Source organism: Rhinopithecus roxellana, chromosome 1 (assembly GCF_007565055.1).
Source record: "Rhinopithecus roxellana isolate Shanxi Qingling chromosome 1, ASM756505v1, whole genome shotgun sequence".
NCBI classification, from domain to species: Eukaryota; Metazoa; Chordata; class Mammalia; order Primates; family Cercopithecidae; genus Rhinopithecus; species Rhinopithecus roxellana.
In genome coordinates, this window is record NC_044549.1 from 201,105,341 (window position 1) to 201,129,732 (window position 24,392).

Consider the following 24,392-nt stretch of genomic DNA (forward strand, 5'->3'; position numbering starts at 1 on the left):
AGTCTGGGTGACGGAGATGAGACTCCACCTCAAAGAAAACAAAACAAAACAAAAGCCCAACAGAAAAGTGGTCAAGGATATGAATAGGGTTTTTGTGGGGGTTTTTTGAGACAAGGTCTCACCCTGGCTGGAGTGCAGTAGCAAGATCTCAGGTCACTGCAGCCTTGACCTCCCAGGCTCAAGCAATCCTCCCACCTCAGCCTCCTGAGCAGCTGGGACTACAAGCACACACAACCATGCCCAGTTAATTTTTGTATTTTTTCTACAGATGGGGTTTTGCCAGGTTGCCCCGGCTGGTCTCAAACTCTTGAACTCAAGCAATCTGCCCACCTTGGCCTCCCGAAGTGCTGGGATTACAGGCTTGAGCCACCATACCCAGCTTGAATAGTTTTTTTCACAAAAAATAAAACGTAAATGGTCCTTCAACCTCACTGCAACCAAACAGAGACAAATTAAAACTCCTCCTGAGATAATAGGAGTGTTCATTCTACTACTCTTTCAACTTTTCTGTAGGTTACACTAAAAAGTTTGGGGGGGGCGGTGGAATCTAAACAGAGAAACTAATTTTTCACCCATCACAATGGCAAAGATCAAACCGTGTGGTACCACAGTGTTGGAGAGGGTGTGAATAAACAAGCACTGCCACACACTGCTTAGGAGCACATGTGGATAAAACCGCTATGGAGGTTTATCTGGTTAAGAGTTATCAAAATTACAAAAGCAAATCCTCATCAACTCAGCACTTCTGCCTCTGGTAAGCAACTGGATAGATACACTTGGCCATGCGTGGACTGATTGGTGCACACAGAAAGTTACTCATCCCAGTGTTGTCTGTACTAACAAAACTTAAAATTCCTCTACAATTCCATCAATAGAGCTCTGACTAAATAAATTAAAGGACATCCTGAAAATGGAATATTATCTAGTTATAAAAGATGAGGGGCTGGGTGTAGTAGCTCAATGCCTGTAATCCCAGCACTTTGGGAGGCTGAGGTGGGCGGACCACTTGAGGTCAGGTGTTTGAGACTAACCTGGACAACATGGTAAAACCCCGTCTCTACCAAAAATATAAAAAATTAGCTGCGTATGGTGGTGTGCAGGCCTGTAGTCCCAGCTACTCAGGAGATTGAGGCAGGAGAATCACCTGAACTCGGGAGGCGAGGGTTGCAGTGAGCCGAGATCACATCATCGCACTCCTGCCTGGGCGACTCCATCAAAAAAAAGAAAAAGACAATGAGGAAATGTATTAATGATAAACTATCATAAACATTCAGAGAAAAAAGCAAGGGAACAGCGTGCTACTTTCATGTAAGAGAACAGAAGTCTCTGCTTATTTGTCTGTAAATGCACAACACACCTGGAAATGGACACATGAGAAGTGGCAGCTCCAGCAGCCTCTGGGGAGAGGATCTGGTAGCCAGGTGCAGGATGGAAGGGAAACTTTCCCATGTACACTGGTTTACCTTTCCAATTTGTGTCACGTAAATGTATTTCTACATTGAAAAGCTGAAATTGGCCGGGCGCGGTGGCTCAAGCCTGTAATCCCAGCACTTTGGGAGGCCGAGACGGGCGGATCACAAGGTCAGGAGATCGAGACCATCCTGGCGAACACAGTGAAACCCCGTCTCTATTAAAAAAATACAAAAAACTAGCCGGGCGAGGTGGTGGGCGCCTGTAGTCCCAGCTACTTGGGAGGCTGAGGCAGGAGAATGGCGGGAACCCGGGAGGCGGAGCTTGCAGTGAGCTGAGATCCGGCCACTGCACTCCAGCCTGGGCGACAGAGCAAGACTCCGCCTCAAAAAAAAAAAAAAAAAAAAAGAAAAGCTGAAATTAAAAAATAATGAGCGGCTGGGCGCGGTGGCTCAAGCCTGTAATCCCAGCACTTTGGGAGGCCGAGACGGGTGGATCACGAGGTCAGGAGATCGAGACCATCCTGGCTAACACGGTGAAACCCCGTCTCTACTAAAAAATACAAAAAATTAGCCGGGCAAGGTGGCGGGTGCCTATAGTCCCAGCTACTTGGGAGGCTGAGGCAGGAGAATGGCGTGAACCTGGGAGGCGGAGCTTGCAGTGAGCTGAGATCCGGCCACAGCACTCCAGCCTGGGCAACAGAGCGAGACTCCGTCTCAAAAATAAAAAATAAAAAATAAAAAATAATAATAATAATGAGCAAGTCTCCTGTGGAAGTAGCAGCCCTCTTCTCTGAGCTTCTCTAACTATGAATTTCCACCTTGCTCATTCTGACTCTCAGCCTCCCGGACTGACTGTGTTCCCCTTCGGGAGAAGCGCATAACTGAATCACCATGAGTTCCCTAGAGCACCCAGCACCTCACCTGGCGCCGAGCAGAAAGTCACTACACGACTGCTCACTGCACTAGTTCACTGGTGCAAACAATTCGTTCCTTTGGGGGAATGTTTTCCTGAAAGTTGTCAAGTGGACCAATGCTCAGGGCAGAAAATTGCTTCTCTTAAGCTTCAAAATTAGCCAGTAACCTGGGAGAATTTTCAGCAGATCAAGTTAATAGTATTGAAAAAAGCTCAGGTACAGTGGCTCACGCCTGTAATCCCAGCACTTTGGGAGGCCGAGGCGGGCAGATCACCTGAGGTCTGGAGTTCGAGACCAGCCTGGCCAACATGGTGAAACCCCATCTCTACTAAAAATACAAAAATTACCAGGGCGTGGCCGGGCACAGTGGCTCATGCCTGTAATCCCAGCACACTGGGAGACCGAGGCGGGTGGATCACGAGGTCAGGAGTTCAAGACCAGCCTGGCCAACATGGTGAAACCCCGTCTCTACTCAAAATACAAAAATTTGCTGTGCGTGGTGGCACGTGCCTGTAATCCCAGCTACACAGGAGGCTGAGGCAGGAAAATCACTTGAATCTGGGAGGCAGAGGTTGCAGTGAGCCGAGATCGCACCACTGCACTCCAGCCTGGGCAACAGGAGCGAAACTCTGTCTCAAAAAAATAATAATAATTAAATAGTATGGAAAAAATAAAGGAATTTCAGTTAATGAATGAAAACTGATTTCAGAGAATTTAAAGCCTAAAAACACACATATTCAAGAGGATGAGTATTGGCACATTTTAAGAGTAACTGTTGGTATGGCACAACACCACCCAAACTGAAGGAAGACCAAATTATATTAATTGGTTGTAATGGTTGTCACAAATAACCACATGCATAATGTCAACCCTCTTCACAGTAGAACACCAACAAACATATTAAAGATTTTATTCCACAATGCCAGCTACCTACATTCTTACTCCCTCTTGACCTGGTCAGGAATGACTAACAAAGGGACTGAACTTCTGCTGCTAAGAATCAGTTTTATTTGTTTTTATTTATTTGTTTATTTATTTTGAGACAGAGTTTCACTCTTGTTGCCCAGGCTGAAGTACAATAGCATGATCTCGGCTCACTGCAACCTCAGCCTCCCAGGCTCAAGCGATTCTCTTGCCTCAGCCTCTCAAGTAGCTGGGATTACATGCATGCGCCACAATGCCCGGCTAATTTTTTATTTTTAGTAGAGACAGGGTTTCACATCAGGCTGGTCTCGAACTCCTGACCTCAAGTGATCTGCCCTCCTTGGCCTTCCAAAGTACTGGGATTACAGGTGTGAGCCACTGTACCCAGTCAAGAATCCGTTTTAAAGCTAGAAACAACTTGAGAGCCCATGGGGACAGCCTTGTCATTTCACACAATGAGACTCTTGGCCCATGGACAGAGGGTCCTCAGCCTCAGCCCCAGCAGATACTCGTAGGAGCACAGCCAGAAACAGCCTCCTGCCACCAGCTACACATGAGCATATCAGGCTACACAGGCTGAGGACCCTTTGCCTGATTTCCCACAAGAAGTGTGCTTTGCTGGAGGACATCAAAGCTCTTGACATTTTATACAATCAAATCCCAAAATGGGAGATGTGATGAGTCTTGTATTACTACTTCAACACTGGGGGAACCCACCCCCAGTACTTCAGCGTAGGTTCTTTCAATTTTCCGTAAGTGTTGGCCGGCTGAGAAATAAAGAAAAAGAATACAAAGAGAGGAATTTTACAGCTTGGCCTCTGGGGGTGACATCACATATCGGTAGGAGTGTGATGCCCACCTGAGCCGCAAAACCAGCAAGTTTTAATAAGGATTTCCAAAGGGTAGGGGGTGCAAGAACAAGGAATAGGTCACAAGATCACATGCTTCAAAGGGCAAAAAGAAGAACAAAGATCACATGCTTCTGAGGAAACAGGACAAAGGCAAATTCAGAACTATTGATGAGGGTCTATGTTCAGCTGCGCATGTACTGTCTTGATAAACACCTTAACAGAAAACAGGGTTCGAGAGCAGAGAACCAGTCTGACCTGAAATTTACCAGGGCACGGTTTCCCAATCCTAGTAAGGCTGAGGGTACTGCAGGAGACCAGGGCATAGCTCAGTCCTTATCTCAACCGCATAAGACAGACACTCTCAGAGCGGCCATTTATAGACCTCCCCCCAGGAATGCATTCCTTTCCCAGGGTATTAATTATTAATATTCCTTGCTAGGGAAAGAATTTAACAATATCATCCCTCTGCAAGAAGAAAAATAATGGCTTTATTCTGCCAGACCCCACAGGCAGGCAGGCCTTATGGCTGTTTTTCCTTGTTTCCTAAAATCGCTGTTAATCTGTTTTTTTTTCAAGGTGCACTGATTTCATATTGTTCAAACACACATCTTACAATCAATTTGTACAGCTAACACAATAGTGATCCTGAGGTGACGTACATCCTCAGCTTACGAAGATAACAGGATTAAGAGATTAAAGACAGGCATAAGAAATTATAAAAGTATTCATTTTGGGAACTGAAATATGTCCATATTAAAATGAAATCTTCACAATTTATGTTCCTCTGCCACTGCCCCAGCCAGTCCCTCTGTTCGGGTCCCTGACTTCCTGCAACGCTTCAAGAACTCTGTTTTTTGTTTTGAGACGGAGTCTCACTCTGTCCCCCAGGCTGAAGTGCAGTGGCACAATCTCAGTTCACTGCAACCCCCACCCCCGCCCTCAGGTTCAAGCGATTCTCCTGCCTCAGCCTCCCGAGTAGCTGGGATTATAGGCGCCTGCCACTGTGCCCAGCTAATTTTCATATTTTTAGTAGATACAGGGTTTCACCATCTTGGCCAGGCTGGTCTTGAACTCCTAACCACGTGATCCACCCGCCACGACCTCCCAAAGTGCTGGGATTACAGGCGTGAGTCACTGCACCAGGCAAGAACTCAATATAAACGTTGCACGGAAGATGGTTCCAAACACAGAGAGTGCAAAGAGGGGAGGAGTTTGTGAGGGGAAAAGTAGTAAAGAAGACAGCCAAGAGATGAGGCTCACCTGGGCCCCTTTTCCTTGGGGTCAGGGTCCAGGAGCCCCTAGAGCTCTCTCCAGCACACCAGACTTCACCGGCCCCTTTCACCACCTTATCTCCCAGGAGAGCTTCCCCTCTGTACTCGCTTCATGCCCACCAGCTTCTAAGAGCCTTTCATCCTGCTCACCACTGGCCCTAAGACTCCCTCCACACTCTTGAAGGCAAAGGGTGGTACTCTGGGCTCACAAACCTAAGTGCTGTGGGTGCCTGTCAAGTCACAATGTGTGAAGCCTCACGGATAAACAAATCACATCTACGTGGTGCTCATTCCCAAATATTTGGTCAAAGTCTAAAAAACCAAGATTTTGTTTTGGTCTCAAATTCTAAATCCTACTGCAAGTTTTAATTGCTTATTTTTCATATCTATAATCTGGTACTAAGTAAAACTTTCCAGCTAACAGGACAGCTGTGGACTGTGATATGGACTGGGACCACACAATTCTTCCAAATGTTCACAGTCACTTCTAAGACTGGAACATGCTTGCTTTCCAGACATTTATAGAGGCAAAGGAACAGAAAGTTACCAGATTTCAGAGCGAGGAGAGATGGGATCCTCCAGCAAAATATCCTATTGGTAAGGAAGAAACTGAGGCTTAGGGAGGGTCATGCCAGATGACCCAGGTCATGTAGCAAATGACAACAGCCAACACTCTGGTTCCAACTCCCAGCCCGGGGAACATTTCCATGACAGAGTTGATTCCCCAGCACCTCCCAACAAAATAATTTGTTTTAACCCATTTAAGAGCAGTCTAGGCTGGGCACGGTGGCTCACTCCTATAATCCTAGGACTCTGGGAGGCCGAGGCAGACAGATCACTTGAGGTCAGGAATTTGAGACCAGCCTGAGCAACATGGTGAAACCCCATCTCTACTAAAAATATAAAAATTAGCCGGGCTTGGTGGCAGGCACCTATAATCCCAGCTACTTGGGAGGCTGAGTCAGGAGAATCACTTAAACCCAGGAGGCAGAGGTTGCAGTGAGCTGAGATCATGCCACTGTACTGCAACCTGGGCGACAGAGTGAGACTCCATCTCAAAAAAAAAAAAAAAAAAAAAAGCAATCTAGCACTCAGATTTAGATGTTTACTATAACCAGTGACAATACTGTTGTGCAGCCATCACCACCATCCATCTTTTTTATCTTCCTAAACTGTAACCCTTTGTCTTAGCTAGAAGATCAGCTTATTCTTTTAACCAGTTTACCATACAACTTGTCAAAAGTTTTTCTGTAAAACAGTCATCTGACAGCCTCTGTCCCATCAGCTATCTGTGTAGTAAAGGCACACGCAGTGAAGCCTCCATTCTTTCAATCTAAGGACCTGAATGCTTGAAGACAGACTGTAAAACATCTTCATGGATGAGTTATGACTTATGATCAAACACCATCAGAAGCAGCCACTGAAAGGGCTGACCATGAAGACACTATGCTGAAATTAGAAACACCTACAACCATCCTGGCTAACCCGATGAAACCCCGTCTCTACTAAAAATACAAAAAATTAGCCAGGCATGGTGGCACATGCCAGTAATCCCAGCTACTTAGAAGACTGAGGCAGGAGAATCACTTGAACACGGGAGGTGGAGGTTGCAGTGAGCCAAGATCACACCATTGCACTCCAGCCTGGGCAACAAGAGTGAAACTCCGTCTCAAAAAAAAAAAAAAAAAAAAAAAGAAAGAAAAAGAAAAATGCCTACTTATTTCCTAGTTGTGAGTGACATCATGTCCCTACTAGTGTCCTAGAAGGTTGTGCTTCTCAGGCTCCCTTACTGCTTCCCTATAGACTTTGTTCCTGGCCAGCTTTCCTCATCTACCCTTTCTCCCCAGGGCTTCTTAGCCTGACTCCTGGGTCCAAGTCTCATCTGTTTGCTGATGTCTCTCACATATACATCTCTCAAGCCTCTCCCCTAAGCTCCTTATTTACACTATTTCCACTTGGTATCTCCACTCAAATGCCTAATAAGTACTTCAAATCTAACAAGACCAAACACAGAACTCTTGATTTCTCCTAAGTATCTGTTCTTCCCCAGCCATCTCAGTTAATTATACCCTAGCTACCCTGTTTATTGCTCAGGCCAAAAGTTTAGGAAACATCCTACAACAAGCCCATATCTGAAACAGCTGGTTGCAACAGTTTTACCTCCAAGTCAGATCCCCAACCTGACGAACCATCGTCATCGCCCCGGCTACTCTCCCATCACTGACCATGGGGACAGCAGAAATGCCTCTATTCATTCCTGCCTCACTCCATCCTCGATACATCTTTCTAAAGCACAGATCACTAATGTCACTACCCTGCTCAAAACACTCCAGAGGGCCGGGGCACAGTGGCTCACGCCTGTAATCTCAGCACTTTGGGAGGCCGAGGCAGGCGGATCACTTGAGGTCAGGAGTTTGAGACCAGCCTGGCCAACATGGTGAAACCCTCGTCTCTACTAAAACTACAAAAATTAGCTGGGTGTGGTAGTGCCTGTAATCCCAGCTACACGGGAAACTGAGGCACGAGAATCACCTGAACCCAGGAGGTGAAGGTTGCAGTGAGCTGAGAATGCATCACTGCACTCAAGCCTGGCAGCCTAAGTGACAAAGTGAGACTCTGTCTCTAAAAAAAAAAAATTAAAATTAAAAATTAAAAAATGAAAGAAAGCAGGGGCTTAGCCTTGTTCACTGCCGACTCCCCAGAACTTGAACAGTGTCTGACACCTAGGAAGAATTCAATAAGCATCTGTTGACTTGTAAGTTTTTTTGTTTTTTGTTTTATTTTTGATAGGGTCTCGCTCTGTCACCCAGGCTGGATACAGTGGTACAATCGTGGCTCACTGTAGTCTCAACCTCCCGAGTGATCCTCCCATCTCAGCCTCTCACACTGCTGGGACTACAGGCATGAGCCACCACATCTGGCTAATTTATTTTATTTTTTTATTTTTATTTATTTATTTGAGACAGAGTCTCGCTCTGTCACCCAGGCTGGAGTACAGTGGCGCGATCACCATCAAGTGTGATGTAAGCTGTGAGATTTTCATATATACCCCTTTATTAAGTTGAGAATATTGCCTTCTATTCCTATTTCATTGAGTGCTTTTTAATCAAAAAGTCATCTTGAATTTTGTTAAATGCTTTTTCTGCATCAGTTGGGACGATCATTGTATTTTTCTCCTTCATTCTGGTAAGTGGCATATTACCTTAATTGATTTTTGTGAAACCATCCTTGCACTTTGGGAATAAATTCCACTTGGTCATCTGAGATGTATTTTTAATATCTGCTTAAAAAAAAAAAAATCTGCATCAGTCCCAGCCTGGGCAACATAGTGAGACTCTCACCTCTACAAAAATTATAAAAAGCCTGGCACGGTGGCTCACACCTGTAATCCCAGCACTTTGAGAGGCCAAGGCAGGCAGATCACCTGAGGTCAGGAGTTCGAGACCAGGCTGACTAACACGGTGAAATCCTATCTCTACTAAAAATACAAAAATTAGCCGGGCGTGGTGGTGGGTGCCTGTAGTCCCAGCTACTCGGGAGCTGAGGCAGGAGAATGGTGTGAACCTGGGAGGCGGAGCTTGCAGTGAGCCGAGATCGCACCACTGCACTCCAGCCTGGGTGACAGAGCGAGACTCCGTCTCAGAAAAAAAAAAAAAAAGGAAGAAATTCTTCCCATTACTTTGTCCAAAGAAAAAAGGGGGAGCCCTGAATAGCCAAAACAATCTTGAAAAACAACAACTAAGTTGGAGGACTCACACTTCCTGATTTCAAAACTTACTACAAAGCTACAGTAAGCAAAACAATGTGGTACTGGCATAAGGTCAGACATATAAAACAATAGAGAGCCCAGATCTTCTGTAGTTCATCAGTATGATAATTCGGTGTTTCACACACATGTGAGATGTGTCATTCTCAAACCTTGTTATGATGTCATCACTACCCATCTAACCTGAAAAAAAGAAAAAGAGAAAGAAGAAGAAGAAGAAAAAAGAACCCAAAAATAAATTCTCACAAATAGGATCAACTGATTTTTGACAAAAGTGCCATGACCAGTCACTGGGGAAAGGACAGTCTCAACAAATGCTACTGGGAAAACTAATAGTTACATGCAAAAGTGAAGTTGGACTCTTCTACACAAAAATTAACTCAAAATAGATCAAAGAAATGAAAGAAGAAGAGCTAAAACTATAAAGCCCTTAGAAGAAAACATAAGAAAAAGATCTTTGGCTGGGCGCGGTGGCTCACGCTTGTAATCCCAGCACTTTGGGAAGCCAAGGCAGGCGGATCACGAGGTCAGGAGATTGAGACCATCCTGGCTAACACGGTGAAACTCCATCTCTACTAAAAATACAAAAAATTAGCCTGGCACGGTGGTGGGCGCCTGTAGTCCCAGTTACTTGGGAGGCTGAGGCAGGAGAATGGTGCGAATCCAGGAGGCGGAGCTTGCAGTGAGCCCAGATGCGCCACGGCACTCCAGCCTGGGTGACAGAGCGAGACTCCGTCTCAAAAAAAAAAAGAGGCCGGGCGCGGTGGCTCAAGCCTGTAATCTCAGCACTTTGGGAGGCCGAGACGGGCGGATCACGAGGTCAGGAGCTCGAGACCATCCTGGCTAACACTGTGAAACCCTGTCTCTACTAAAAAATATAAAAAACTAGCCGGGCGAGGTGGCGGGCGTCCGTAGTCCCAGCTACTCGGGAGGCTGAGGCAGGAGAATGGCGTAAAACCCGGGAGGCGGAGCTTGCAGTGAGCTGAGATCCGGCCACTGCACTCCAGCCCGGGCAACAGAGCAAGACTCCATCTCAAAAAAAAAAAAAAAAAAGAAGAAGAAGAAAAAGATCTTCATGATGTTGAATTTAGCAAGGATTGAAAAGTATAGGCAACAAAAGAAAAAAAACTGATAAACTGGAATTCATAAAAATTAAAAACTTATGGCCGGGCGTGGTGGCTCACACCTTAATCTCAGCACTTTGGCAAACCAAGGCAAGCGGACTGCTTGAGCTTAGAAGTTTTAGACCAGCCTGGGCAACATGGCAAGACCCCATCTCTTCGAAAAAAATAAATACGAAAAAAAAAAAGCCAGGCATGGTGGTATGCACCTATAGTCTCAGCTACTTGACAGGCTGAGGTGGGAGGATTGCTTGAGTTCAGGAGGTGGAGGCTACAGTGAGCCAACACTGCAGCACTGCACTCCACCCTGGGTGACTGAGGGAGACTCTGCCTTAAAAAAGAAAAAAAAAAAGTTAAAAATTGTGCAAATCACACAATAAAGAGAGTGAAATGATAACCAACAGAATGGGAGAAACTATTCACAAATCATATATCTAACAAGGGATTAACATCCAGAATATGTAAAGAATTCCTACAACTCAACAATAACAACAAAATAACAATAAACAACTCAAAATGAGAAAAGGACTTGAATAAACATTTCTCTAAAGAAGATATACAGGCTCGGTGGGGCGGCTCATGCCTGTAATCCCACCACTTTGGAAGGCTGAGGTGGATGGATCACTTGAGCTCAGGAGTTCAAGGCCAGCCTAGGCAACATGGTGAAACCCCATCTCTACAAAAAATATGAACATTAGCCAGGCATGGGGGCACACGCCTGTAGTCCCAGCTACTCGGAAGGCTGAGGTGGGAGAATCACTTGGGACCAGAGGCTTCAGGCTGCAGTCAACTGTGATTGTGCCACAGAACTCCAGTCTGGGCAACAGGGCAAGAAGACCCTGTCTCAAAAAAAAAAGAAAAAAAAAAGAAAAAAAATCCAAACAACAAAAAAGAAGATATACAGATGGCCAATCAACACATGAAAAATCACTCAACATCAATATTCCTTAGCAAATGCAAATCAAAATCACAGTAAGATACCAATTCCCACCCACTGGCCCTGGATAGACAGTTTCTATGTAGAATAACGAAAACATTCTGGAAATGGATAGTGATGATGGTTGCATAACAATGTGAATACATTTAATGTAACCAAATAGTACACTTAAAAATGGTTAAAATGGGCCAGGCGCACTGGCTCGTGCCTGCAATCCCAGCACTTTGGGAGGCCAAGGCGGGCAGATCGCTTGAGGTCAAGAGTTCAAGACCAGCCTGGCCAACATGGTGAAACCCCATCTCTACAAAAAATACAAAAATTAGCCGAGTGTGGTGGCACATGCCTGTAATCGCAGCTACTTGGGAAGCTAAGGCAGAAGAATCTCCTGAACCTGGGAGGCAAAGGTTGCAGTGAGCAGAGACCGCACCATTGCACTCCAGCCTGAGTGACAAGGAGACTCTGTCTCAAAAAAAAAATCACCAAATAATTTTTGTTTGTTTGTTTTCAGACAGTCTTGCTCTGTCACCCAGGTTGGAGTTCTATGACGCAATCCTGGCTCACTGCAACCTCCGCCTCCCAGGTTCAAACAATTCCTCCTCAGCTTCCCGAGTAGCTGGGATTACAGGTGCGTGCCACCATGCCCTGTTAATTTTTGTATTTTTAGTACAGGCAAGGTTTCACCATGTTGGCCAGGCTGGTCTTGAACTTCTGACCTTAAGTGATCTGCCCACCTTGGCCTCCCAAAGTGCTGGGATTACAGGCACGAACCACCGCACCCGGCCAAATAATTTTAAAAGTATAATGAGAAGAGGCTTGCCTGCCACCATGTAAGACATGCCTTTGCTCCTCTTTCACCTTCTGCCGTGATTGTGAGGCCTCCCCAGCCATGTGGAACTTACATTCATTGCTCAACAAGGAAGAGACCTGCAAGGCTATTACCCTGGGCAGCTGGCAAGACTCCATTTTGATCACAGTGCAAAGAGAGCTCCCAGATTGGAACCAGAAATCAGCCACAGTTTCACTGAATCTTTGACCTCTTATTTCGCTGCCAGAGTTCTACTGTTGTGAAGAGAGAAGCAGCTCTGAAAGAAATGCTTTTAAATTAAAATAACCATGGCATTCGAACAAAATAACATTTGGGATTCTTAGATGACTCTTTTAGACTAAGGTAATGGTAGCAAAGCTACTTTTAAGTGTGTATACAGATGGCTGTAATCCTAAAATATTTACATGCTGCAAACTATTTTCAGATTAAGTTGGTTAGCTTAGAACAGGGGATCAAGATCTAGCCTTAAGAGAACTTGTTTTTTACCCCACTACTGGGGTAAAAAAGTCTTACTGCTGATGCTGGCAAACCATCATACATTTAGGCCAATGGTTATATGTAGGATCGATCAGGTAAGATTACTCCATCTGCTCAGTAAGTGCATCACCACTGGAAAAAATAAAAAAGAACTCTGGGGGACCCAGCCAATGAGGAAGAAGACTGGCACTAGAGACCCTAAAGGGGCTTGGGATGGAGAAACCCAGGTATAGCACAGGGCTGTAGTGAGATGTGGGACTGGTAAAAAGGATTAAGTGAATGTCTGTACACAGGAGTTAACACTGCTATCTTGGCAAGAAGAAAGCCTGACAGCTAGGCATCAGCTCCTCAGGCAGAAAGGTAAAAGGTCTTCTCTAAGGACAGGAAAGGATCCCAAAGAAAAGAACCTTGGCAGGGCGCAGTGGCTCACAACTGTAATCCCAACACTTTGGGAGGCCGAGGCGGGCAGATCACCGCAGGTCAGGAGTTCAAGACCAGCCTGGCCAACATGGTGAAATCCCATCTACTAAAAATACAAAAATTAGCCAGGCATGGTAGCAGGCACCTATAATCTCAGCTACTTGGGAGGCTGAGGCAGGAGAATCACTTGAACCTGGGAGACAGAGGTTGCAGTGAGCCGAGATCACACCACTGCACTCCAGCCTGGGCAACAAGAGCAAAACTCTGTCTCAAAAAAAAAAGAACCTTACAGTTCCCCAGCATACTAGTTGGCTCCCTCCTCATTTACCCCAAAGTAACACCTATCAATTAATAAACTTCTCCCTCCCCAAAAAAGCATAATGAGGATTAAAGGATAGAGATGAAACAAGAGTGTCCCCAAGTTAATGACTAAATGACAGACATAACTGAGTGATAGGTACACAAGGGCTTATTGCTCTCTATTTGGATGTATATTTGAATTTTACTATAATAAATATTAAAAAACAAGTCCTCAAAATGTGCAAAGTTTTTCAAGAATTTATCCCCTTACAAATTTTGGCAAAAATGAGTACAGATGAGGAAGCAGGGAAAGGCAAGGCTCAGAGGGATTCAACAGTATAAAAAAAAATAGAAAATAAAAATTAGAACAAAGATTTGGCTATAAGAATATGATCACAGTAATATTTAGAACAGGAAAGGAAATGTGTTATGTATTTTATAGTAAAACCTGAGACAAAGAGTAGAAACCATTAAAAACAATCTAGAAGATTAATACACTAAGCGGAAGCTGGAAGACCCTGGATACAAACCTGACTCTGAGCTTCCTAGTGGCCAAGGCAGACAGACAAAAACATCAATGACATAGTTCCAGTATACTTAGAGGTATAGCGATCCCAGTCACTCAACCTGAAGAAAATTTCTCAGCAGCCTCAGAGGTTTCCTTGGGAACTTCTGATAAAGACTGCAATATAAACTGACGGGGCCATGCAAAGTGAGATGAGTGAAAGCAACTGGAAGAAGGGCCAGAATTGTGCTTTCTCATGATCTAGCTTCACCCAAAGACAAAACACTGCAGATCTGAAACAGGTACACTGAAGTACCTCCAAGTACAACTCAGTGGATATTCTTTCCACAGCTGAGCTCAGCTGTGGCTTTTGGGAGTTGAATTCAAGAGTATCCTTCCTGGCAAGAACATGAGATGCAACATTCTCAACTGTCTCCTAAATATGTCTCTAATAGTCACTGTCTCTGGAGGTGACAAATGGACATCACTGTCGAACTCTACCAGGGCTCAGGCCTGAAAGAAGAGACCTAATCAAAACATGCAGATGAGGCATGAACATGACCTTTCAGAGGGAGGAAGGGTTAACTAGGTAGGCCAGCTTGGGGCAGATCATGAGAGTGGGAAACTACTGACTATGACTGGAGACCTGGTGAGTGACAGTGCAGTCTTCCAAAAGGTGCAATCCAAGCCCACAGCCAAATGCAGCAAACTGGGCTGAACAAGGCTGCTCAATGGATAAAATTATTGAAAAACATAAAAATAAATGAGATTTTATGTTCAAAAAACCAAAAATGTCATGCAGTTTTTTCCCACAAAAAGAACCTCACAATATAATGTAGACAATGAATACAAAACATTCTGATCCTACTATAAGACAGAGAACGAGTAAGCAAGAAAGCATGAGAAAAAGCCTAAGAAGCCTGACAGTGGTTACCAATGGGGTTACAATTTAACTTTGGGTTTTTTTTTTTGCGCTTACCTGTTAATTTTGCAACAAAGATGACTTAAAACAAACTCAGCCAGGCGCGGTGGCTCATGCCTGTAATCCCAGCACTTTGGGAGGCCAAGATGGACGGATCACCTAAGGTCAGGAGTTCAAGACCAGCAAGGCCAACATGGAGAAACACTGTCTCTACTAAAAATACAAAAAAATTTAGCTGGGCATGGTGGCGGGCACCTGTAATCACAGCTACTAGGGAGGGTGAGGCAGGAGAATGAACCCAGGAAGCAGAGGTTGCAATGAGCCATCGCACCATTGCCCTCCAGCCTGGACAACAAAAGCAAAACTGTCTTGGAAAAATAAAACACAAACTCTACCAGCCTGGGCAACATAGTTGAAACCCTGTTTTTCAACATAGTTGAAAAAAAAAAATTTTTTTTTTTTTTTTCTTGAGACGGAGTCTCTCGCTCTGTCGCCCAGGCTGGAGTGCGGTGGCCGGATCTCGGCTCACTGCAAGCTCCGCCTCCCGGGTTTACGCCATTCTCCTGCCTCAGCCTAACGAGTAGCTGGGACCACAGGTGCCGGCCACCTCGCCCGGCTAGTTTTTTGTATTTTTTAGTAGAGACGGGGTTTCACCATGTTAGCCAGGATGGTCTCGATCTCCTGACCTCGTGATCCGCCCGTCTCGGCCTCCCAAAGTGCTGGGATTACAGGCTTGAGCCACCACGCCCGGCCTTTTTTTTTTTTTTTTGAGATGGAGCCTCCCTCTGCCGCCCAGGCTGGAATGCTGTGGCCAGATCTCAGCTCACTGCAAGCTCCGCCTCCTGGGTTCACGCCATTCTCCTGCCTCAGCCTCCCGAGTAGCTGGGACTACAGGCGCCCGCCACCTCGCCGGCTAGTTTTTTGTATTTTTTAGTATAGACGGGGTTTCACCGTGTTAGCCAGGATGGTCTCCATCTCCTGACCTCGTGATCCGCCCGTCTCAGCCTCCCAAAGTGCTGGGATTACCAGCACTTGAGCCACCGCGCCCGGCCTTACAAAAAGTTTTTAAGGCCAGGTGCGATGGCTCACACCTATAATCCCAGCACTTTCGGGAGGCCGAGGCAGGTCAGGAGATCGAGACCATCCTGGCTAACACAGTGAAACCCCGTCTCTACTAAAACATACAAAAAATTAGCCAGGCATGGTGCCGGGCGCCTAAAGTCCCAGCTAGTTGGGAGGCTGAGGCAGGAGAATGGCGTGAACCCGGGAGGCGGAGCTTGCAGTGAGCCGAGATTGCACCACTGCACTCCAGCCTGGGCAACAGAGCGAGACTCCATCTCAAAAAATATATATATTTTTTAAATTAGCCAGGTGTGGTGACATGCGCCTGTAGTCCAAGCTACTTGGGAAGCTTGAGGTGGGAGGATCTCTTGAGCCCAGGAGACTGAAGTTGCAAGTGAGCTATGATCGCGCCACTGCACTCCAGCCTTGGGTGACAGAGCAAGACCCTGTCTCAAAACAAACAAACAAAACTAATCTATTCAACTGTAAAATAAACTGGGAAATAAGATATTTTTAAAATCAGGAATGCAGAGGAATGAAATGAAGAAAACCAAATCTCACTTGTAAAATTATAAAAAATCAACGTATTTGAAATTTCAATATTTAGATGATTTGAAAATACTCTGAAGTTGGGGACTGGCACAAATACAACCACTATAATTGTCATATTTGTGTGAACTGATTATTTGAGTCCCTCTGGCCTCTAACCAAAATTAAGATGTTTAAAATAGAAGAGGTTCAACAAAATTTTAACATCTAGATTTGTCTAAGGGACCATTACCAGTCACCATAGCTTCAAATTTAAGACAGGTGCTATGTGTGAGACACAAAGACCTCTTTCACATTAGTGACTGCAATTTTTTTTTTCTTTTTAAGATGGAGTCTTGCTCTTGTTGCCCAGACTGGAGTGCAGTGGCGGGATCTCGGCTCACTGCAACCTCCACTTCCCAGGTTCAAGCAATTCTCCTGCCTCAGTCTCCTGAGTAGCTGGGACTACAGGCGCACACCACCACACCTGGCTAACTTTTGTATTTATAGTAGAGACGAGGTTTCACACATGTTGGTCAGGCTGGTCTCGAACTCCTGACCTCAGGTGATCCGCCCACCTCGGCCTCCCAAAGTGCTGAGATTACAGGCATGAGCCACTGCACCTGGCCAACACCTTGTATATTTTACGCTTTCTGAAAATGCTAAATATCAAAGAAACCAGAGGTTACCAAATGTTTTGATCATGAATGCCCAAACAACAAAAATTCAAGTATATGCTCCCAATACATGCACACTTACATATAAATTATATATATGTACTACAGTGATAATACAGTGTACATTATAAAGTATATACTAAAATTATTATGGTGGCTCATGCCTGTAATGACGGTGGCTCATGCCTGTAATCCTAGCACTTTGGAAGGTTAAGGTAGGTGGATCACTTGAGGCCAGGAGTTTGAGACCAGCCTAACTAATATGGTGAAACCCCATCTCTACTAAAAATACAAAAATTAGCCAGATGTGGTGGCACACACCTGTAATCCCAGCTACCTGGGAGGCTGAGGCAGGAGACCAAGATAGCATCACCGCACTCCAGCCCGGGCAACAGAGTGAGTGAAATTCCATCTCAAAAAAAAAAGAAAAAAAAAAATTAAATGAGGCTGAAAGAAACAGGAAAATTAGTTTTATTTTTTTCCTGAGATCCACGTGCATCTTTATGCTTACACACCAACTTTGGACCCCACTGCAAAGCTTCCTTATGACTTAGCATCCCTGCAACCATTCTAAGTTAGTGCCCTTGACTGCTTAACCAGAAACTGTCAAATGGCAGTGGTCAAATTGCTGTCACCTTGCTGAGTTCCACCATCCCGACACTCAAGTCAGTGACACCGGCTTCCTCCCATCACCCCTACCACCTTCTTCCACTACCCTTACCTGCCAATGAGCAACAGAAAAGACTGTGGGCTGGGTGCAGTGGCTCATGCCTGTAATCCCAGCACTATGGGAGGCCGAGGCAGCCGATCACCTGAGGTTGGGAGTTTGAGACCAGCCTGACCAACATGGTGAAACCCCGTCTCTACTAAAAATACAAAAAAGTAGCCGGGCATGGTGGCGAGCACCTGTAGTCCCAGCTACTCGGGAGGCTGAAGCAGGAGAATCGCTTGAACCTGGGAGGTGGAGGTTGCAGTGAGCTGAGCTCACACCACTGCACTCCAGCCTGGGCAAGAAGAGCGAAACTCCATCCCAAAAAAAAAAAAAAAAAAAAAAAACAGACTGTGGAAGCCAGCAGGTACAAGAACAGCATAAAAGCATGGACTCTTTTGTCAGCCAAATCTCAGTTTGCAAACACACTCTGTCTCAAATTCACTAGGTTACCCAGGGCCAGTCAAATCACTTGCCTAAAACTCTCCGTAAAGGGGGTGATAACAGAGTTATCTCATCTGGTTATTATGAAAACTAAGTGAGATAAGCTAGTATTACAGTACCTGGGACAGTGCCTAAACAGCACAAGTGTTCAATATCACCCAGAATTATTACTTTGGGTGGCAAAAGACGACACCTGAACCTTGTATCTTTAGCCAACTCATTAAGGTAGCAAGTTCTAATGGAAGGAGCTCAGGTGGCAGAGGTGTGGCAGACCTGGTTTGAAGGATGATCCACCCTTGACAAGCTGGGTGACCTTGTAAGGACCCAGCTTCTCCATTAGGAGTCCTTTGATCTGTTCAACGAGGGGTGATAACACAAACTGTATATGAAGTACCTGTCAGAGCCAGTAAAACACTGGCAACCACCAATGGTGAGAGTAAGCAAACAGCACATGAACCTGTCATTCCAGGATCCCTGAGGCACATTCACATGCATGGCTAGATTCTGAGAGAGAAAATTTCCGTAAAGTCTACCACCAAATGTTAATAAACATATGCAGTGAAGTCCACAGGCACGGTTCCTTTCCCAACTGGGTAGTTGTTCATATACGACCTCAGGCAAATCACAATCTTTATGCCTCCATTTTCTTTCCTTTTTTAGTTTAATTCCTGAATAGCATATGCCTCCATTTTTTTTTTTTTTTTTTTTTTGAGAGGGAGTCTCGCTCTGTTGCCAGGGCTGGAGTGCAGTGGCCGGATCTCAGCTCACTGCAAGCTCCGCCTCCCAGGTTCCCGCCATTCTCCTGCCTCAGCCTCCCGAGTAGCTGGGACTACAGGCACCCACCACCTCGCCCGGCTAGATTTTTGTATTTTTTAGTAGAGACGGGGTTTCACCGTGTTAGCCAGGATGGTCTCGATCTCCTGACCTCGTGATCCGCCCGTCTTGGCCTCCCAAAGTGCTGGGATTACAGGCTTGAGCCACCGCGCCCGGCCGCCTCCATTTTTCTAGTAATAAACTTGGAGTAAACTTTTTATCCACCTCATGACAGTGACTGGGGGAACAGGGGAAGGGCCCCAAAACAGTGATTATAAAGTACATGGAGATCTCTAGAAAGGGGCTGTTTTTGCCGCAATAGCAAAAGAAAAGAGAGAGCACTTAAGCCGGGCGCGGTGGCTCACGACTGTAATCCCAGCCCTTTGGGAGGCTGAGGCGGGTAATCATGGGGTCAGGAGATCGAGACCATCCTGGCTGACACGGTGAAACCCCGTCTCTACTAAAAATACAAAAAAGTAGCCGGGCATGGTGGCGAGCACCCGTAGTCCCAGCTACTCGGGAGGCTGAAGCAGGAGAATCGCTTGAACCCGGGAGGCAGAGGGTGCAGTGAGCCGAGATGGCGCCATTGCACTCCAGCCTGGGCAACAGAGCGAGACTCCGTCTCAAAAAAAAAAAAAAAAGAAAAAGAAAAGAGAGCATTCAAACATTAGATCAGTTCATAATAAATTTAAAAAGCCTAATTCTTTCCATTTCAATTTATGACCAAAAGAATAAATATGGAAATATATTTATACAGTGTGAAATATACGTATACAGTGTTATTTACATCATGTGCTCAGTGGGAATACCGCAAATGTGTAAAACACCTAAAATGTAAACTATGTTAACACACATTTTAAAAGATACAGGTCTTGGCTGGGCACGGTGGCTCACGCCAGTAATCCCAACACTTTTGGGAGGCCAAGGCTTGTATAACGCTTGAGCCCAGGAGTTAAAGACCGGCCTGGGCAACACTGCAAGACCCGCATCTCTACAAAAAATACAAAAATTAGCCGGGCGTGGTGGCACACACCTGTTGTCCCAGCTACTGGGGAGGCTGAGGTGGGATGATCACCTGAGCCCAGGAAATCAAGGCTGCAGTGAGCCGAGATTGCGCCACTGCACTCCAGCCTGGGAGACAGAGAGAGACCCTGTCTCCAAACAAAAAAACAGGTCTTTAGGCATCACTGAGGAACACCTAAAATAGATACAGCACTAACTAGACAGCCTCGACCCTGACTCCCTAATAAAAGCATCAGTCTTTTGCACAATATCCTGACATGACAGCAAACCAATAAGGACACCGTATAACCAAACTCCAAAAAACTTTTGGCCAAATAAAAGAAACACACAAAGCTAACAACATTAAACCTTTTCTATGGCCGCTTCACAATACGTATTACAAAATCCCCAGAAAGAGTTTATTCAACTAGCTCCGACTGTCGCCATACAAGGTGGAGCAGTGAGTGACCCGAACCAGGTGCTGACTCCTGCCAGAGCCCTCACTGGGACTTACTGCCCCGCACCCGCTCCAAATTCCCATCTGGACAACTTTCTGGAATTCAGACAGTCCGGATCCAGGGCTCCCTGCAACTAACGCTATCGTGACATTATAAGCCGGTTTAGTACTGAGGTCATAAACCCACTCAGAAGTAAACAGAAGCAACATTAGTGAAGCAAAGTTGAGATTTAAGCAATACGGAAAACTAGAAACCAAGTAAAACCAGCAAAGCAGCTAGCGTTCTCTCTCAAGATCTTCCAAAAGAGGCAGAAGTGGAAAGCATGCTCTCCCCCGCACTCCGGAAAACCCAGACAGTACCAAAGCAGGTTCTAGAACAGCTGCCCGGAGCAACTAGGCCAGGGGATGCGACGGCGCGCATCTCCCCTGGGCACACCAGGGGCCCGCGGAGGTCTGGTGGGGACGCGGAGCTCCAGGGGCCGGCCCGTGCAGGGGCGCGGTCGGGTTGGGGGTGGGGACGCGGCGGCCCTGCCTCCTTGCCGGCCTGCGTTCTCCAGGGCCGGCCCGCACCGCTGCTGGACAGCGCCATGCCCACGCACCCCCCTCCCCTAGCGGCCCCCATCCCGGAACTCCCGGCTCCGCGCGGCTGGAGTAGAGCTGGGGCCCGCGGGCAGGCACCCTGGGCGCCTGATGGTACCTGTGGCGGCAACAGCTCCCAGGCGGCGGCGGCGGCGGCGGCGGCGGTGGCAGCGGGGGCGGAGCGCGGCGTGCGCGCTCCCGGCCCGCGGTCCGGTGCGTGGTGCCCGCCCTCTCCCTCCTGGCCGCCGGGCGCCCGCCCCTTCACCTCTCACCTCCTACCTTTACCCTCCCGCCCCACCGCCCTCGGCACGTGCTCCCAGGGCGTGCGCATGCGTAGTCGAACTCCGTTTGCGGCTCCTGTTCGCCCCCTGGTGGACACCGGTGGGAAGTATGGGCGGCCGGACCGGGCCGGGCGGAGCATGAAGCCGGGTTAGGGCCCGCCGGGTTAGGGCCCACCGGCCCTCATCGGTCATCAAGAACTTACAGAAAGCCGGGCGCGGTGGCTCCCGGTTGTAATCCCAACACTGTGGGAGTCCAAGGCGCGAAGATCGCTTGAGCCGAGGAGTTAGAGACCAACTTGGGTAACGTAGGAGACCTCCGTCTCCACAAGTAAAATTAATTAACCGGGTGTGGTGGTGCGCACCTGTGGTCCCAGCTACTCAGGAGGCTGAGGTGGGAGGATCACCTGAGCCCGGGAGGTCGAGGCTACAGTGAGCCAAAAACAAAAAACCCACCCTACACAAGATGCTCATGTTCCCTGTTTTATAATAGCAAAAAATTAGAAGCAGCCGGGCTGAGATACACTACAAATGCAGATGAGAAGAATAAATAATGTCCATAAAACTAGTTTCCCTGTAGACATTTAAAAGCATAAGTTGGTATTTAACCATTTTCCACAGGGAACAGGTATTTGTTATAATAGCAACAGCTACGTTAACTGTTTACTAGGTGTCTGGTGCGGCGCTGGTATTGTACACGTCCTCACATTTGGCCCTCCTGAAAACCCGAGGTAGGCCTTGTTACAGGGCCTCACAGAAGGGCAAGGGGAGGCTGCCTCCCCACGAGGGAAACGCAGGTCCCCAATCAGAGACGCTGCCCGGACCACTCTGGGGGGACTTTGATCATGCTACTACATGCCCTTGCTGTACCCAGGTCTTGTGTCAGAGGTAAGCCTCCCCTCAGCCCCTCCCTACTGCCCTGGACACCCGCACCCACTCCAGGGCTACCTGGTTAAGGCAGGACCTGTACCTGCCCTCAAAGGCACCAGCAAACCTCTCTGGGAGTTCCAGAAAATGCAGATCTAGTCACCAATGCAAGGCAGAAATTAGAGGTGGCCCTTCTGACTGCACCAGCCCCCTGACCCACTACACATTCTTCAAATACCTCCTCCTAAAACCCGGTTCCTCCCTGCCCACCACACTATTGTCACAATGAAATTAACAATGGGAACAGTGGGCCTTGGCCCAAAGTGACCTTCAGGGTTATGCCATTTTCAGCATTCTCTTTTGGCTTAATATGGGAATTTTTATCCTATAAAGAAAGAATTTGCTGGGCACGGTGGCTCACGCCTGTAATCCTAGCACTTTGGGAGGCCAACGCGGGCAGATCATGAGGTCAGGAGATCGAAATCATCTTGGCTAACACGGTGAAACCCCATCTCTACTAAAAAAAAAAAAAAAAAATAGCCGGGCGTGGAGGTGGGCACCTGTAGTCCCAGCTACTCGGGAGGCTGAGGCAGGAGAATGGTGTGAACCCGGGAGGCAGAGCTTGCAGTGAGCCGAGATCATGCCATGCACTCCAGCCTGGGCGACAGAGCAAGACTCCTTATCAAAAAAAAAAAAAAAAAGAATTTTTAAGGTTATTTTTATTTTTACATTTGAGGTCTCACTCCTTTACCCAGGCTGGAGTGCAGTGGTGTGGTCATAGCTCACTGCAGCCTCAACTTCCTGGGCTCAAGTGATCCTCCCAAGTAGCTGGGACTACAGATGAGCGCCACCATGCTGTTTTTGTTTTTGTTATTGTTATTTTTATCAAGATGGGGTCTTTTGCTGTGTTGCCCAGGCTGGTCTCAAACTCCTGGGCTCAAGCAGCCTTCCCATGTTGGCCTCCCAAACTGCTAGGATTACAGGTGTGAGCCACCATGCCCATCCTGTTTGTTGTAGTAAATTGAAAGAGAAGCAACAATAGAGAGCATTCAGGAGAACTTACCTACACCCCTTACCTATCCTGACACCACTCTCTCCAGGTTTGATCCCTTGAAATACCATCATTTGTCCCCTCAGAAACCTTGGGCATGAAGGAGTCCTCCTGAGCCGTAGGCCCACTGTACCAAAGTCTTCTCTCCAGAGAGGGTCAGGAGCCTGTCTTCTAACCAGCTCCACGGCAGGACTTAGCCAGACAGCCTTGGGAACTGCTGTCACTCTCCTCACTCGCCACCTCTTCCCACCCAACCACTCCATCAAAGCTGTGTCTGCAGACCATCAGCGAAGTCTGGATACTCCCCCACAAAAAATAAGAGGCTCCAAAACTGACAAGCACCTTTGTGCCTTGAAGCATGGCAAATAATCCTCCACTGCCCTGAGAGGACCCACTGAGAACCCTGTGGAGCCTCTGGGGAAAGGGAAGCTGGGGCTTATGGAGCCCTGGTAAATCTGCTACAGAATGCCCCCCATGGAGTATAATGAAGTGGCCATGATTTTAGGGCTTCTCCCACAACATTTTTTTTTTTTTTGAGACACAGTCTCACTCTGTTGTCTAGGCTGGAGTGCAGTGGTGAGGTGTTAGCTCACGGCAGCCTCCCCCAGCAGGTTCAAGTGATTCTCCCACCTCAGCCTCCTGAGTAGCTGAGATTACAGGTGTTGGCCACCAGGCCCGGCTAATTTTTTTGCATTTTTAGTAGAGACAGGGTTTTGCCATGTTGGCCAGGCTGTTTCAAACTCCTGACCTCAGGTGGGATCCACCCGCCTTGGCCTCTCAAAGTGCCGGGATTATAGGCATGAGCCACCTCACCTGGCCCTTTTTATTATTATTTTTGAGACCAAGTCTCGCTTTGTCACCCAGGCTGTAGCACAGTGGCACAGTCTTGGCTCACTGCAACCTCCACCTCTCAGGTTCCAGCGATTCCCATGCCTCAGCCTCTTCAGTAGCTGTGACTACAGGCTTGCGCCATCGCACCAGGTTTATTTTTGTATTTTTATTAGAGACGAGGGTTTGCCATGTTGCCCAGGCTGGTCTCGAACTCCTGGGCCCAACTGATCCACCCGCTGTAATCCTGGGATTACAGGCATGACTCACCATGCCCAGCCTTCTACAACATTTAATATGAAACATAACAGAAAAGTTGAAAGAACCATACAGTGAACACTCATATACCCTAGATTCTACAACTATTAATGTTTTGCTTAGTATCTCATGTCTATCTAAAAAATCTATCATTTTATCCATCTATCTGTAATTGCCCAAGGCTGCTTCTTGC

The 24,392-nt window shown here is 46.9% G+C and overlaps 1 protein-coding gene and 1 non-coding gene across 3 annotated transcripts in view; one reads left to right on the plus strand and one right to left on the minus strand.

Annotated features, from left to right (window-relative positions):
• SCAP (SREBF chaperone) overlaps positions 1-21,190 on the minus strand; it is a 70,136-nt gene extending 48,946 nt beyond the window's left edge. For both annotated transcript variants that reach the window (XM_030936457.1, XM_030936436.1), the window contains exon 1: positions 21,036-21,190. The gene's annotated coding sequence lies outside the window, so the exon portion shown is untranslated. The remainder of the gene's footprint in view (positions 1-21,035) is intronic.
• On the plus strand, positions 9,223-9,322 carry LOC115892267. Its single transcript, XR_004052168.1, has one exon. It is a non-coding gene; the product is annotated as a small nucleolar RNA U13 (small nucleolar RNA).
• Positions 21,191-24,392: the final 3,202 nt, after the last annotated feature.